The 14,429-nt window shown below is 40.5% G+C and overlaps 1 protein-coding gene and 1 pseudogene across 19 annotated transcripts in view; one reads left to right on the top strand and one right to left on the bottom strand.

Moving 5' to 3' along the window:
- Nucleotides 1–14,429, top strand: part of NCOA2 (nuclear receptor coactivator 2) — a 267,791-nt gene that overhangs the window by 41,755 nt on the left and 211,607 nt on the right. For 2 of the 19 annotated variants that reach the window (XM_070630459.1, XM_070630470.1), the window contains exon 1: nucleotides 8,193–8,467. The exons of the other annotated variants lie outside the window; for them this stretch is intronic. The gene's annotated coding sequence lies outside the window, so the exon portion shown is untranslated. Of the gene's footprint in view, nucleotides 1–8,192; nucleotides 8,468–14,429 lie in introns of those variants that run through there. 19 annotated transcript variants of the gene reach the window in all.
- Nucleotides 1–14,429, bottom strand: part of LOC139085361 (carbonyl reductase [NADPH] 3-like) — a 128,224-nt pseudogene that overhangs the window by 39,471 nt on the left and 74,324 nt on the right.

The raw sequence follows: 14,429 nt of genomic DNA on the forward strand, positions 1-14,429 counted from the left end.
CAGTATAAAAGGCATCATTCAAGATGCGACCTTTTGTGTCTTGATTTCGTTTTGCTCAGCAGAGTGTTTTCCAGGTTCTTCTACATTGTAGCGTGTATCAGTACTGTATGCCTTCTTATAGCTGAATGATATTCCATAGTGTGAATGTGCCACAAGTTGCTTCCTCACTCTTCCATTTGATGGGCGTTTGGGCTGTTGCCTCTTTTTGTCTAATTTGAAGAGTGCTGCTGTGAACACATGTGTCCATGTATTTGTTTTTGAGGTGGAGTACTTGCTTTTACTTCTTTGGGTGTATACTTAGGAGTGGGGTTGCTCGGTCATATAGTAATTCTGTGTTTAACTTTTTCGGGAACTGCCACACTGTTTTCCACAGCAGCTGCACCATTTTACATCCCACCAGCAATGTGTGAGGTTTCCTGTTTCTCGACGTCCTTACCAACACTTGTTATCATCCGTTTTTTTTATTATAGCCATCTTAGTGGGTGTAAAGTGGTACCTCATTGTGGTTTTGATTTGAATTTCCCTAATGAACAGTGATATTGAACATCTTTTCGTGTGCTTGTTGACCCTTTATATAGCTTTGAAAGTTCTGTTCAAGTTGTTTGCTCATCTTTTAGTTGGGTTGTCTTTTTGTTATTGAGTTCTAGTAGTTCTTTATATATTATGGATACTCGACCCTTATCAAATATATGCTTTGTAAATATTTTTCTCCAATTCTGTAGGTTGTCTTTTCATTTTCTTGATAGTATCCTTTTATGCACAAATGTTTTAAATTTTCATGAAGTCCAATTTATCTATTTTTTGTTGCTTTTGCTTTTGGTGCCAAATCTAAGGTCATGAAGAGTTACCACTATGTTTTCTTCTAAAGTTTTATGGTTTTAGTTCTCATATTTAGGTTGTTGATCAATTTTGAGTTAACTTTTGTATATGGTGTGAAGTAGGTGTTCGACTTCAATCTTTTGCATGTGGATATTCTATTTTCCTAGCACTATTTGTTGAATAGACCACTTTTTCTTTTGAGATCAGAAAGTGTGAGTCCTTCAACTTTGTTTGTCTTTTTCAATATTGTTTTGTCTATTTGGAGCCCCTTGGAATTTCATATGAATTTGAGGATTGGTTCTTCAATGGCAAGAAGGGCTATTGGAAGTCTGATGAGAATCGCATTGAATCATTACATCACTTTGGGTAATACTGCCATTTTAACAATGTCTCCAACATGAACACGGGATGTCTTTCCATTTATTTAGGTCTTCTTTAATTTCTTTCAGCAGTGTTTTGTAGTTTTCAGTGTACAATTCTTTCACAAGTTAAATTTATTCCTCGCTATTTTATTTTGGATGCTGTTGTAGATGTAATTTTTTTTAAGTTTCCTTTTTGGATTGTTCATTGCTGGTATATAGGAACACAACTGTTTTTTGTATGTTGATCTTGGACCCTGGCAGAAGGAGCATTTAAAATAAATTTTGAAGGATAGAATTTGATAGCCAAAATAATGTGGGAGAAATGTATATATGTTTTTTAAGCTATGCTTTTGTGTGTGTGTGTGTGTGTGTGTGTGTGCGGAAGATTGGCCCTGAGCTAACATCTGTTGCCAATCTTCCCTACCCCCCTTTTTTTCCTCCCTAAAGTCCCAGCACATGGTTGTAAGTCCTTCTGGTTCTTCTATGTGGGATGCTGCCACAGCACGGCTTAATGAATGGCGCGTAGGTCTGCGCCCAGATCCAAACCATCGAACTCTGGGCTACCAAAGTGGAGCACACAAACTTATCCACTCGGCCATGAGCCGGCCTGGGAGAAGGGTATTTGAAGCACAGGGAACTCAATTGAGCAGGCATTTGTTAATCTATCTTCACATGTGGTTAGTAGGGGAAACAAAGAAGAACTATATCAGGGAAAAAAGGTGTATATAATAAGTCTAAAAGAAAACAGATTATGAGACGGGAAACTGTAGGGAGAGGGCAAAGGAAAGATGCCTCTAACCCAGGTTTAATGATGCTCCCTGATTTCTGAAAACAAGTAGCCTTTTTAGTCATGCCATCAAATATTGTATGGTTAAATGAAATAATGTGAGAATACCTCAAAACTGGGCAATGCATTATAGAAATGTAAAGTGAAGGTATTAATCCTATAGTGTTGGTTTTCATATCAATTTGTGTAATAGTCACCTAACAGGGAAACCAATTTGTTTTTAGGACTTTGGTTGGTTTTAAAGAGTTAATCAGCAGGAAACTGTGACCTACTTGCTTTTAGGAACAAAGCTATTTGCTTATAGTTATTAAACACACCCTGAGTGTTGAAATATGTAGTGTGTGAAACTTTCTAGCCTTTTTTCTTCCCATTTTCACATTTTAAATCATTGGTACAATAGTTTGTATAATACACAGTTCCTTAGGAGCATAGCTGTTAGGGCTGTGTTCCTGTCCCTATACTGCTGTAGGATGATTAATTTAATGTTTGTGTTTGTGCTTGCTACAGGGACATTTACTGAAAAGAAAAAAGAGATCAATTTTTAAAAGGAGAGACAAGGTCTATAAAATAATCTTCCCTGTGGTCTGCTGTAATTGTCTGTTTAGTCAGAGAAATATAAAAACACTTAGCTCTTGTGTAGAAGTACTTTCGTTTAAATATAGTCTTCCTCTGCTTCTGAAGTGGCGGTAAATCCAGTCCCATTCAGAATCGCAAAAGACATCAATAGAGTTTGAAAAACTTCATATTTTTAGATTAACTTTTATGCAATATGGAAGTAGGACAGAAGGATGTAAAACAATTCCTTAGAATTAGGGGACGGCAGATTGAAGTTTCCACTCTCTCTCTCACTGTCCGTCGTTTCCACAGCGGATACTGCTAACGCCTCATAGCTGGTCTGTGGCGTTTTGGATGTGACCGGAGAAGCTTTCTCAGCCTATGGCTTCAGGCCGTGATTCTGAGGTAGCCTGTGACAGGGCACCTGTCTGCATCTTTTATCGAATGGAAGTGTCGGGAGGGTGGTCTTCGCCTTCTTCATTTTATTCATCCCTCTGTCCCCAGTGCCTAGAACAGTGTCTGTGACACAAAGTAGAGACTCAACAAATTCCCAAACAAATAAACGAGGGGATGCCTGTGTGTCTTAGCAAGTGTTTGTAAGTTAGTCTTGAGCACTAACTTTGAGAGCTTTGGTTAGGCCTCTGTTCCTCTTCACGGGGATGTGTGTGTGTTTTTATCAGCTTAGGTCAGCACAGGCTCTCTTCTGGCTTTGAATGTTCTTGCACGTTCTTCGTACTGAGCAAGGCTGCTGTGGACGTGTGCCACACATATGGTTGACATCACATAGTAACAGATAGGAGTACGTTTGATAGCTTGATCAGTATTCATTTCCCAATATATAATAGCTTAATTGTGTTGAATTTGCATTTAGAATATTATAGACAGTATGCTGATTACTGCGATGTCAGTGTGGATTAGACAGCTGACAGCAAGCATTCGAGGACCAGCATCTGTGCCAAAACACCTTTAATTACAGTAGACTTTGATCTGCCTAATTTTTCCCATAAATAAGTTCATTATGTTGGAACTGTTCAAATCTCTGAGAATAATAAACCGTCAACTTCTTTTTCAAAATCTGTGCTACATGAAGAATAAATGCCTTTTCCCACCTTTGGTTAAGTTCTGTTATTTTTTAAGATTGCTGCTAGGTAAACATTTTTCGTAGAATCCCTTAGCATTAAGTAGATGCTTGTTTAATTATTATTAATATTAAACTCTTAATATTATTCATCTAAGAGATTCCGGTATTTTTCTGATAGATACCACCATCAAGAGATTTTGTAATTGGAGTTTAGAAACGTTAAATTTTATCAAAGATGGAAGCCAGGTGTCCCTAGTCCCTGAACTTTTGGATTAGGTCTATGTCGCATTTTTTTAATGTATTTCAGATTACCATATAGAAGAGTACAGTTATTCTGTGCTAAGAGTGTATTTACAAAGCATCTGTCTTTTGAGGAATATGTTTGTTATTGCCTACAAAGGAGAAGAATGCACGGGTCATCTGAATTTTCTCCCAGAATGACCTTTGGAAGAGTCTGTAAGAGAAGGCACAGGCTTCTCATTAATGTGTAGTTGAATATGAATTTTGTTTTTTGTAGCCTTTAGGATAACTTAAGCTAGCTGTATCAACGAAATACGAAAATAAAGTTCAGTCAGATTTATTATCTGGTTTTTGAAAATATCACGTGGTTATATAGTGATGATTTTTAAAAATAACTGTTTAAATCATTTTTATAAAAAACAATGTCCTGACAGGCTATGAACAGATGAAAATGACGTATGTTTTCATATTATTTGTGATGCTTTGTAATGGGTTTGAAATTACAACTGCAACCTTTGTCATACCCTTGGGAGAGGGTAGATTGTGCAAATAAAGAGAGCAATTCCTTTTTTTAGAGGAGAAATGGTTTTCTTTTGATGCTTACAGCAACATGATGAAATCCAGAGCTAAGGTCTTGGCAGGCATTGTGTGCAATTAAGGAGATTAAAAATGAAACTGATTTTCAAGTAGTTCTATGGCTAAATTATATTTACCATGTTTAATCGTTTGTAAGGGTCAGTTTATTTATAGGGCATATCTAAGGGTCGTATTGAGGAGTTAAAACATACACAGGAATCAATTCAAGGACAGTGCACAAGGTTGCATAATCAAGTATACTTCAGTCGTGTTGGTCAAACCATAATTACCTTAGAATTTTAGATAAGGGAGATGTCAAGGCTGGCTGCTCTTATTGTTGGTAGTGGTTTTTGTAAGGTGTGGACAATGTGTGGCACAGTGGAAAGAGACCCCACTGATAGACAAGCGACCAGGTTCTAGTCCAAGTTCTACCATTAAGGATATTTATAACTTTGGTCAGCTCTCTTAACTCTCTAATAAACCTTTAGTTTTTTTCATTTTTGAAATGTGTGTATCATGATTTTTATTTCTAAGGTCTCTTCCATTCATTATACCAAAAAAGATTTACCAGATTAAAAAAAAATTAAAGAAAAAGTTGGCTTATCTAAACACAATTTTTTTTTTTTGAGTGAGATTAGCCCTGAGCTAACTGCTGCCAGTCCTCCTCTTTTTGCTGAGGAAGACTGGCCCTGAGCTAACATCCGTGCCCATCTTCCTCTGCTTTATGTGTTGGATGCCTCCCATAGCATGGCTTGACAAGCAGTCCTATGTCGGCACCTGGGATCCAAACCCCAGGCCGCCAAAGCGGAACGTGTGAACTTAACCGCTGCGCCACCGGGCTGGCGCCTGAACACAGTGTTTAAGGATGATTTGGCTTTCTTCAAACACCTCAGTTGGTTGGTTTTCCTAAATATGTTTTCTTTAATGATAATAGACTGTCACTGTGATGTGACTTTAAGCTAGATTGCTGCAGTTAATTTGTTAAAAAATACTTTTAAAGTAAAATTTTAGCCTGCATTCATAGTTTGGATCTAACAACCTAATATTTTCAGATTAGGAAAAATCTGAAGCTTTCAAAAGTAGTGCATCATTAAATATGAGGACATATTCAAATGTAGGGTGCTTTAAATGATGTATTGTACTACTGCTAAGTATAGTAGCAACGCAAGCCCGTATGGCCATTACCTGCTGTGAATGCTTCATTTGTAAAGGATGGCCAGATGGAATTAGAAGCAGAAGTGGAGATTTTTTTCTGGTCAGCCTATTTTAGGGGACAGTGTTTTACAGATCGGGGAGTGTGACCTGTAGGTGGGTTGTAAAATTAATTTAGTGAGTCATGGCCAGCACTTAGAAAAACGTAATAGATGAGAGTATATCGCATGTAGTAACAGTAAATACTTTTTTGTGACACTTTGGTTTGTTACTGTGTGTATTGGGTCGTGATGTAAAATGTATTTCTTAACTGCCCTCCATCTTGACAGTGAGCACTTAGCACGGTACATAGTGCATTCAAGGTAATAGACAGTCAATAAATGTTTAACTGCACAAAATTTACTTTAGTAAATATATATAGGAAAAACCCCAAAATACTTTCAGAAAAGTTTTCTAATATGAAATGGCATTAGGAAAATTGATAGAGCTCACATGTCCAGTTGGGATTATTTACTTACATCTCTCTGACCTTCTTGTGTGTAGGGGCTGTGTCTCCTTTAGCTTTATACGAGTGTGCATCGTGGGAAGACCCTAATGTTCAGAGCCAGAAAGACCTGGGTTCTACTTTTGACTTTTGCCCATATAAACTTTGGGACATTGGGGGATTTTTTTCAGCACTCTGAGCCTTTTATTTAAAAAGGAGAGTAAAATGGGGCCGGCCTGGTGGCGCAGCAGTTAAATTCACATGCTCCGCTTTGGCGGCCCGGGGTCCGCTGGTTCGGATCCTGGGGGCGGACATGGCACTGCTCATCAAGCCATGCTGAGGTGGCATTCCACGTATAAAGTAGAGGAAGATGGGCATGGATGTTAGCTCAGGGCCAGTCTTCCTCAGCAAAAAGAGGAGGACTGGCAGCAGTTAGCTCAGGGCTGATCTTCCTCAAAAAAAAGAAAAAGTGACATGAAGGTCTTCCTTAGTGTCGGGTAGAATTCAGGATTTGATGGAACGCTGACGGGACTGCACAGGCAGAGTCTGTTCCTGTTAAGCCTTGGGGAGTAGAGTCCTCATGACAGGAGACCACCCGGAGTGGACGTGGGACTCTCACTGCCCTTTATCAGCTTAAGGAAGTCTGCTTCTGTACCTTCCGAACTTCTGTGCTAATAGTTTTTTCTTTTATTCTAATTTGCATCTAGTGGTGTGGTCATAATGTTTTTGCTTATTTTATCTGCTAGGGGATCTCAGATAAAAATTCGTTTTTATTGGTTATTACAGGCTTTTAATTTATTCTTGAGGCAATTTTGATAATGTATGTTTTTCTAGAATATTATCCATTCTCTATGTTTTCAAATATTGGCATAAAGTTGTTCATAGTATTCTTTTATGATTATTAAAAGTCTCGGCTGCATCTGTAGCTATAATTCTGTTCTCCTGAGTTCTTTTTGCAGCTGTTTTTTTTGCTTGATTTTCTTGACATCACATTTTTCAAGTTGGGGCTTTACTGTTTCTTCATCATTTTACCTCCAGTATAGTGCTCACGTGTAACAGGCCCCGGGTTAACTTCTGCTGACCTGAACCGAGCATGCCTTCGTTCTTCTCTGTCCCTGGCCAATACTCTGTGTCTGTTGCTAGCTTCCCCCCGCCCCCTTCATCCCCTGCAGGTAGGCATTGTCAGACAGTTTTTTCTCTTCTATTCCGGTATGCTCTTTTTGTTAGCGACCTTACCCAATCCAAGCTTTTGCCGCCACCTTTATTTAGATACCTCCCAAATTTATAACCCTAACCTGACCTTTCTTCTGAGCTTAACTGCTTGCTTGACATTTCTCCCTGGGTATCTTGCTTACACCTTCAAGGCCGCACAACCAAAGTGAAACTCCTTACTTCCCTCCACCCAAACCAGTTCTTCCTCCAGATTTCCTGGTTTCTATTAATTGGCACTGCCACTCACCCAGGCCGAAAACAGCAGTCACTTTGACTCTTTTCACTTCCACTGTGCCTGGCTCGAGCTGTGTACAGCCTGCCTTCACGGTGTCTCCCATCTGTATCTGCGACAGCCCCTTGCGTTGCCTCGATCACCCCCTCCACGCAGACCTGCAGTCCTTCGTGCCTGGGCTGTCGTGAGCCCTCCCTGCCTTTTCGGCTGAGTACAGTTCATCTTGCACATGGAACTAAGATGGAACTTGCTGGAGCATCGTCGTCAGCCCACTCTGCAGCCTCCGATTCCTTCGCCCTCCCCAGCCTTCTCAGATGGCTCCCAGCACCGTAGCTCTCTGGGTCTTCTGTCCTAAGGCCTGCACGTGCCTGTCCTGGCTCTCTGCTGGCCTGCCTCCCCATCCTGTGTCCCAGCCTGAGGCTCTGCTCTCTGTTCTGCTTGCCTGAGTTTTTGCTCAGCTCTTACTCCTTAAGGACTACCCTTTCCCTCACCTCTCTGCCCCTTGAAAGGAAGCTCGTCAAGGGTAATCTCAGGCATTCTTGGCAAGGGTTAGTAACCCACCGAACGCCTTCCTGTGTTCTTTCGAGGGCACTTATCTCACTTTGTATTAATAGCCATTTGTGTACTTGCTTAGTGTGTCATGCTAGATTGTCACCGCCCAGTGGGTAGGAGCTGTTTCTCACTCAGCCTTTGCTTTTTATTGCCTCAGCACTTAGCACAGACAGACAGGAAAGACTGACTGAGAATAATTAAATGGTTCCGGTTGCTTATAGTTCCCTTCAGTGAAACTTCTTACGCTGTCTTCCTAAGAAGTCTAACTGCTCCAATGTGAGCTCACAAGCCAGAGGCCCAGGAGACTAAGCCCTTCCAGAGGCTTGGCGGCAGGTGCCCACGTCCCGCTCCTGGGGACTGGGCCCACCTTTCTCACAGCTGCTGTCTCCACAACACAGTCAAGCTGCTGCCCCAGGTGAGGTCAGAGGCGCCACAGAGACACCAAGGGATTTCTGCTATAGCACAGTGAGCCTGTATCTTTTTCCCTTTCTCTCTTTTTTGGTTCTTTTAAATAAAAGATTTCAACAACTCATGATATTTTAAATTTTAAGATAAAAATGAATACATGTAAATTCAGTATGGATTTATAAATGTAAGAAATAAATCCTACCTCTTTGTCTTTGTGTAGAATCAAGATGATTAAAAAAGAGGTTAAAATTTATTCATATTTAAGCAAACCATTTTAGGCCAATTTAATGTGAATCTGCCAGTATATTTTACGTGGATGGTATTGACAAATATTAAAATCATGCTTTTGTAATTGAAAAATCATGATTAACCTGTCCATCAGACTGTCAGCAAATTAACCGTACACAATTCCATCATGGCAAAAGATTTGGGCATACAGTGAATAGATGTACGTAGAAATTATAGTAAGCGTTAATTTGCTACCATTTATAAAAGTTAGGTTTCTCTTCAGCCTAAACAGCTCGAAGTACAGAGATGGACTTGCTAGCCCAGCCCTGGTTCCCTCCCTGCCTTCCACGGGTCTTTTTGAGTTCTTGATACGATCTAGGCACTGGGCTAGCGGCCAGCAGAGCAGTGGTGAGGAACGCAGACCCAGAAGCGGCCCGCTTGGAGCTTCTAGTCCAGTGGGCCTTTTAGATAGAGATATACAGGATACATGAAGTTCCTTATTTTGTAAAAGAAAGTAATTTCTTATGACAGTGTTTAGCTTTTTAAAGGAAAAAGACAGGCATCTCATGTTGAGATTGATAGTCATTTCAACGATAATCAGAATTTTGAGCTTTAGCAGATGAAAATATTGCGCTTGGTGCAGATACAGGCCTTCATCTGATCCTCTGTTCGCTTACCTCTGTACGTACGGATGTTACCGGGAAGGAGAAGTAATTCATGTTTAGCAAGCACTTTGATATTTACGCCCAGTGGCTGTAAACAGTTATTAAAAAGTCACCGTACAGGTCAGAATGGCAGGTGCAGTGATGTGGCCAGAGTGAGGGCCGGAAGAGCAGGGTCTTTGCAGCTTTAAAGAAAGAGATCCATGTGAAAATGTTCTACTCCTGATTAAACATTTTATTATTAATCGTTTACAGTTAGGATTCCATCTGTAGATTTCTGACATTTCAAAACATCACAAGAGACCACGTAAGTTCCGTTTATGAACACGTTGATTATTTCTTCGTAGAGTAGGCTGTGTGTAACACCACAGATTCTAATTCCCCAGGGTAAGGGTAACTCCCGCAGAAGGAGGTGTCATTTCAAGAGAAACAGCCAGCCCTGCAGTTCGTCGGCCGTGGATGTGAGTGGTGGGGTGGGGTGGAAGCTGCAGTTTGGGTGGGGAGAAGATGGTTGGGCAGGGAGCCCTGGTTCTCACTGCCGTCTGGCCTCAGCTCTGCCTCTGCTAGCTGGCCATGTGAACTGGAAGTCACTTTTTGCTCGTCCTTTGGCGCTGTTTGACCTGAGGCAAATCACCCAGACTCTCTTGCCTCAATTACTTAAAAACTTTTGAGGGTGTTGGAGTAGATTCCTTTCAAGTCCCGGTTAATAGTAATACTAAAAAATCCGATTTGGAGAGGAGTAGCAGAAAATACCAGGCAAGATAAGTTGGCCTTTATTGTAGGTTATCTCTGAGAGCGATTTAATGCTTGTGCTGCATTTAGGAGTTTACAGCTAAAACAAACCTAAATTATGCGTGATTGATCCTTTGAATAGGATTTTACAAGGTACTTGGAATGGCTTCAGGCGTCATAGGCATTTCTTTAAGTCAGGCTTTTGGTGGTCTAGTGGTTAAGATTCGACGCTCTCACTCTTGTGGCCCAGGTTTGTTTCCCGGTCAGGGAACCACACCACCCGTCTGTCCATTGTCCTACTGTGGCAGCTGTGTGTTGCTGTGATGCTGAAAGCTATGCCATCGGTATTTCAAACACCAGCAGGGTCCCCCGTGGTGGACAGGTTTAGTGGAGCTTCCAGACTAGACAGACTAGGGAGAAGGACCTGGCCACCCACTTCCGACAAAATTGGCCATGAACACCCTATGAATAGCAGCGGAGCGTTGTCTGATCCAGCACCAGAAGGGGAGAGGATGTCGCAGGAAGACCAGGCCAGGTTCCACTCTGCTGTCCACAGGGCACTAGGAGTCAGATCGACTGGTCAGCACTAACAACAAAGAAGTGAAGGTTTCCTTGCTCTCACGCTGCTGAGTTGATTGTCTTTGCAGCCCCTGCCCCTGAAGAGAGGAGATAGTACACGTTGGGGCAGGGGTTGGGTGCATGTGCTGTTAATCCTCTGGAAAAAAAATTACACTAAGTATACTTCTTAAAATATGCTTTGAAATTTTATCTGCCCATGAAATTACGTTTCTAAATTTGAAGACAACTTCTGAACGGAGAAAAAACTTATAAACCATGCATGGCACTTTTGCAAATTCTTTGAAAAAACTGCCTGTGAAGGTCTTTGGGGTAATTGTTTATCCCTTTATTCCCATATGTCACACATTGCCTTTTCCCCCTGGGGAGCCACCATATTGCGTTATTTGTGATCCTCTGGAGTTGTATGAAATGATAATTTAACTTTTCAGATGTGGTTAATCTGCAGGCCCTGCTTCCTAACTGTTAACATACGTGGCGTGACAGGCCTAAGTGTTTCCAGGTGCGATGGGAGAGCTTGGATGGTAAATTCTTCCTAGATTTTGGCCACTGTAATGTACTGTAAAACTGCAGCTTTGGCGTTGGCAGTTGAAACGAGTGTAAGATGGACTTCACTGGAGACACATTTTACACAAAATAAATTGTCTTCCTGAGCCAGCTAATTGTTTACTTGTTATAATACTACTTAGAACTATGTTTTGTGTTTCGGATGGTGGAAGCTTGTTACTGACGGGCCTTGATTGACATAGTCTTGCCTTGTTTTCTAAGATGCACTGCGGTTTGGGAGTTCTCTGTCCCCCCTGCTGGGTCTTTCCTCCCCTCGGTCCCACGTCTGTCCCTGCCCTGGTCCAGGAAGAAGCCGTCAGGTTTCCTCCACTCCACAGCTTGTCCCAGTTGCTGGAATGGAGTCTCATTTTCGTCCAAAAGAAGCCTAAGAGGGCCCATTTAATGCTCTGTTGTTGTTATTAGCAGTAAAAATCCTTGGCGATCTCAAGGGTTTGTTGTTAATGGAGACAAAGAGGCTCTGTTCTCTTTTTGTAGCGGGCAGAGGAGGCGTGAAGGCCTGGGCCGAGGTGGCAGGTGAGGTGAGTTGAAAGCGAGGCCGCAGGCTGGCCCCTGGCTGGGAATTGTCCACGGGTTAGCTCTCACTGTTCCTTGCTCATGGCTCTAGGCTCTTAAGCTTAGCACCTGCCCGCAAACTTCCAGCCCCTGTCCTGGTCTTCACCCATTCTCGCAGCTTCCCCGCCTCTCCCTGCCTCATCATCTTTCCTATAGAACATTTCCTGCATCCCCAGCATGCCTCCCCTCCCACCCTTGGGAGCCCTGCCCCGCTGAGTGGGAGGCACAGGGTTGTCCTTGTGCTGTGCCGCAGTGGGGAGGCACGTCCTTTGCGCCACTGCACAAGGTGCAGGGGAGGTGGATTGCTGGCACCCCTGATGGAAGTTCTGAGTTTTTCCATTGAGATGTTCTTACTCCTGCCACTTAGTTTCTACACAACTGTAAATGTACTCGAGTGCTGTACAAATAGAAGATGTGAATTAAAGGGGCTTTTGTGCTGATCTCAGGCACCCTGATAACTGTTTATACCACTGTTCCCATGAGACTGTCCCAGGTTCCAAAGAGTCAACCATAAAATGGGTTTTCAAAACATCTTTTTCTAGGAAGATGATTTTCTCTCGTGGAACTCACGTTGAATGTCATCTCTTTCACTTTTTCTTAACTCTGAATTAGAATGAAAGCTTCAAATGACACAGATTCTTAGTGAAAGAGAAGATAGGGCTCTTCCATCCTCAGTTTCATATCAGTCACCCATTTTAACGTGCCAGTGTAGCTCATCACCAATTCCTTGAGCTTTTGCATTGTCTTTGAGGTGTAACGGTATGGAAAGATTCATCCATTATTTTAGTTATTTGTGACATTCTAGGAAGGATATTATGTATGGCAGAAGGAGACTTAAGGGCCAGAAAGGGCATAAGCAGAAATTTTGCACTGATTCATTTATAACAACATAAATTTTAAAGGAATATTTAATCTGAGGCATTGACTCATAAACTTCAATTCTCCTAGTGACTTTCTCCTTTGAAAATTGTTTACTAACTATAGGCATTTGCAGTGACTGCTGAAATAATTCAAATTTATTGACCATAGGAGGATATTAAATATTTATCTTTTCTGCTTAGTGCCTGTAGTAAAATAGAATATAAGTTAATGGTTAATGGCTGATAGACAGTTATTTCTGAAATACTAGCTTCATGTACTTTATCCAGTGGCACAACTTATATTCTGTGTGTGTTAAAAGGCATATTTGGAATCGACCTTACCTAAATTTTGCTACTTTGCTAAACAATATTCCAGAAGAGATTAAGTATGTAGAGTGTGTGTGTGTAACTACAAAAGGAGAAAGTATGTAAATTGTGGGCTAGAAAGAAATCTGTCTTTTTTGGTAAAACAAATAGAATGAAATAATAATGTTATGAGTATTGTATTGTGTGTTCTGGCACACCTGCTGTATCTAAGGCATTGTAGAATCTTAAAAGTTGGCAGTAATTCAGCATATGAAACTCTGGCAATCGTGTTAGATTAGTATTAGGATGATCAAATAAAAATATATTTATAGATGTGGAATCAGAGTATGAATCTAATTTATTTGGGATTCCTTCAAAGTAATGATAATGAAAGTAATTTTATTTGAATTAATATAAACATTAGGAAGAACACAAAGCAGTATTTGCAAGTTTCCAACTTTAAAGGAAATAATTTATAAAATTATTTTGAATTTTCCAAAAACTGGATCTTCAAAACTGACTTATAAAAGATAATTAGTAAGAGAAGCTCTGATTTTCTAGAGGCCCTAAGGGACTGTCTGAGGGTCTTTTGTTTTGTTTTGCTTTCTATTACATTAATTTTTAAGATCTTAAAATTGACTGTATTAGTGGTTAATTTAAAAAAATCTAGATATTTTGAGTTTTCAAACTACAAGCAACTTAATTTAAATGTAATTAGTTTGTCAAAACAGGCAAATCATTTAGAAAAGGTTAGTTGGTTGAATACTTCTGTATGTGATGTTGTTTCATGTGAAGTGTTAGGTATATTATTGAGCTCTATAGTAGTAAAGATAAACGTTAAAAAAAAATTTCAAATCCTAATGTCATTGCAAAAAAATTCATTTTTTTTGAGGGATGAGAATCCTAGGAGTTTTTTTTATTAGTTGTTCTTTGGAAGTTACTGTCATAGAAAAAAAGAGATCCATATTGAATTAAAAGTTTTTATGTGTAAGCATACCTCGTTTTATTAACAGTGCCTCACTTTATTGCCCTTTGCAGTTACTCTGTTTTTTACAAATTGAAGGTTTGTGGTGATCCTGTCTCCAGCAAGTCTATCAGCGCCATTTTCCCCACAGCATTTGCTTACGTTGTGTCTCTGTCACATTTTGGTAACTTTGCAATATTTCAGACTTCTTCAGTATTATTAGATTTGTTACAGTGTCTGTGATCACTGGTCTTTGGTGTTCCTGTTGTCATTGTTTTGGGGTGCCATGAACTGCACCCATATGAGAGAGCAAACTTAATCCGAGTAACTGTTGTGTGTTCTGACTGCTCCACAGACCAGTTGTTCCCCTGTCTCTCTCCCCCTTCTTGGCCCTCCCTGTTCTCTAAGACACAACAATATTGAAATTAGGCCAATTAATAACCCTACAGTGGCCTCGAAGTGTTCAAGTGAAAGGAAGAGTTGCACATCTCTCATCTTAAATCAAAAGCTAGAAATGATTAA

This window comes from Equus przewalskii, chromosome 8, assembly GCF_037783145.1.
Source record: "Equus przewalskii isolate Varuska chromosome 8, EquPr2, whole genome shotgun sequence".
Taxonomy (NCBI): Eukaryota; Metazoa; Chordata; class Mammalia; order Perissodactyla; family Equidae; genus Equus; species Equus przewalskii.